Source organism: Haliaeetus leucocephalus, unplaced genomic scaffold (assembly GCF_000737465.1).
Source record: "Haliaeetus leucocephalus isolate CR32 unplaced genomic scaffold, Haliaeetus_leucocephalus-4.0 Scaffold964, whole genome shotgun sequence".
NCBI classification, from domain to species: Eukaryota; Metazoa; Chordata; class Aves; order Accipitriformes; family Accipitridae; genus Haliaeetus; species Haliaeetus leucocephalus.
Genome location: NW_010973400.1, coordinates 2,652,622 through 2,655,559, shown reverse-complemented (window position 1 = coordinate 2,655,559; position 2,938 = coordinate 2,652,622).

Here is a 2,938-nt window from a genome sequence, read left to right as displayed (position 1 = left end):
TTCTGCAGAGATACTGACCTCCACACTCTTCAATCAGATGTTTCAGCTATGAAAAAAATCTGTTCTTCAATTATTTTTGTCAACACCTAGTTAAAAAAAATCTACAAAGACTCTCTGAATCAGGTATTTGTACAAGATAACAACATTTTTTTGTACAAGACAACTTTTAAGAGTTTAATCTGTCCAACCCAGCACTTCAGTGATACTATGACTCCCAACTGACCTCTCTAGACTGCAGATTCAAATCTCTTACCACTGGTTCAAGGTGAAGTCTTTAATCTACACTTTATTTGTTTCATTTCATATTCCCTGCTCTTATGCACTGATAGACACATCTGCCTGGGTATTCCTCCCTCCTCACAGAAATGCTTTCCTGTCTTTTCTGACTGAAAGAGTCAGAAGCCACAGGAAAACATAGGTCAGAAGGGACCTCTGGAGGTCATCTAGTCCCACTGCCTGCTTGAAGAACAGCTAACCTCATAGACAAGATTGCTCATGACCTCGCCCAGTCAAGTTTTGAAAATTTCCTTCCTCAAATTTGCAAGCTCCTATTTTTCACTCCAACTGCATCTATAAAAGAAAAATACTCACTTCCGCCATGTAATCCAGGACAAACCAAAGCAAGGAAAGAAGCCAATGTAATGCACATCGTATCAACAACTTTCCTTCCCTCCTGCATAACTTTGCAAGATGTCTATTCTTTCATCATGCACAAGGAAAAATAACCAATTTGCAGTGGAATAGGTGACAACATCCCAATCCTCTACTGTATTTTTTTCAGCCCTTGTAAGAGAGCTTCCAAACCCAGAAATACATACTAGCCCTAGCATTGTGGCAGGCTAGCAGGCACTTCCTCTAACATGATTTCCTGCCTTCTCTGTACAGAGGAGACAAAAGACACAGAGTAAAATAGGAGCTTACAATTAGGACACTACTACGTGATTTGGAAAGCAGGTACGCTGCCTATCTCCATCTGGAAATGAAGATTTTTTTGTCTACATGTGCCTGTGGTTTCTGCAGTGTTGTGCCTGCCATGGAGGCTGGTGTTCCCTCTGAGAAGTCCCCTGCTCTGAAAACGATCTCCCCTTTTTCCAGCCAGCCCGAGTCTACTAAGCTTCAGGGAACGCTGCAAAGCATATCTGACCTCATGGTCTCTGAGGAGCAGGGGAATGACCCTCACAGTTTATTCTTCATCCTGCAATGACCGATTAAAGGAGGCTGCGCGCTGCATTACCTACATGGATAAATAACAGCAAGCACACCCTGATTAGCACTGAACTAATTTCTGATAGAAAATAAACAGGCAAACAGTGAGGACTGAAGAACATCTGGATACTTCAGGTGCTACAAACTTGGTATTAGACAAGTCAACATACTTTCTTATGAGCAGTATATCCTACCTACCTGCAAAGGTGCCACAGGCTCCTGCTTCAGGCCATCTTTTGCAGATTACCTTCCACTCAAAGCAGTTTTGTTCTTTGGAGATAGGGATGCTGTAAATCCCTAGACAAGCTTAAGATGAAGAAAATACATATTTGTATAGTTTTTAAGTTTACAGGACAAACAAACAAAAACCTCCACTAGCCTCATTTCCACCTGTTTTCAGTAACTAGTATTAAGACTCCATCCATCTTACAAAGAAAGACTGAGCCCTTCTGTGAGCACAAAGCAAAGGAAATGTTTGCTGTCATCACAGAGAACTGGGAACCCAGGAGAAACAAAATAGAGCAAACATTAAAAATCTGCCTCCTGTAGCAATCTGCTTTAAAGAAATCACATGTGGTAACATCTCTAGCTGCAGACTTTTTTTTCCCCTATCTTAATAACTAAAGCTGCCACTTAATCTTTTCTTTTTCCATTTTGTTTGGACTCTTGCTATGAGATGTCAACTTTCCACAGTTGGCAAAGGCAGGGGCCCACTTATATGAGATACCAGCTGTTTTGCCAGCCTTAAAACTAAAAGTTTAATCATGTGTTGGGACAGAAACACAGTAAAGGATTTCCAAAGTCTGAACAGATAAAACAAGATTTGAAGTTAATCTCACAGTTGTGTCCGCAAATGCTAAACCCCACAAGCAGGTTGGCTGTTCTGTATTAGGACATTTGTTTTACCACAATCAAACCTGAGAATAACCCTGCCTAAAATTTCTTGCTAGATGTACCTGCATCCTGCTTTGCTGTCAGCAGTACAGCTTTGTATCAGTAATTTTTTTAAAGACAGGTTTCTCTTGCTTCATGAGTCCTGTTCATTTCAGAACATTTTCCCCCAACCACCCATCTGCTAAAATTCACACACAGTCTCTGCCCAAACAGGAGTCTTTGCAGTAGCTTTGAGAAGACAAATTTTAATAATTTCTGTGACAAAAAGTAAGCATCCTCATACGTGCCTCAGTCCTCTCAAAAGCCCCTTTCTGACAAGAGCCTTTATGCAGGCCACGCCTGTAGCCTCACATGTCACCGTCTCCTCAGCATACGTGGATGTCACCCTTTGCAAGTACGGCTGGCTGCCTTTACCGGTGGCTTGGTCCCAACAGATTCCCTCAGGTGCCGGGACAGAGTAGGAGGAGAGAACCAGCCTCTAGGGCAAACAGGGCAGCTCTATGAACAGAACCTTGCAGTTTGTGAATGCTAAGCTAACAGATAACGTGCCACCCGTCCAGAGGGCCCACAGGCATGGCCCTGGCCCCTCCACCTCGGAGGCAGCGATGGGGCCAACACCGGTGAGAGGGGAAGGCCGACCCCCCCAGGGCCGCAGGGGCCCAGCCTGCCCCGCACCCTGCCCAGCCCTGAGGCGCGACCCACAGGCCCGAGGGGAGGCGAGGGCAGTCAGCAGAGCTCCGTGCTCCCCCCGTCCGCCACACTCCCGTGCAGGGATGCCCTCACCGGCTCCAGCGAGGCTCCGGGAGGCCCCAGGGGAGGCAGGAAGCCGCCACGGCAG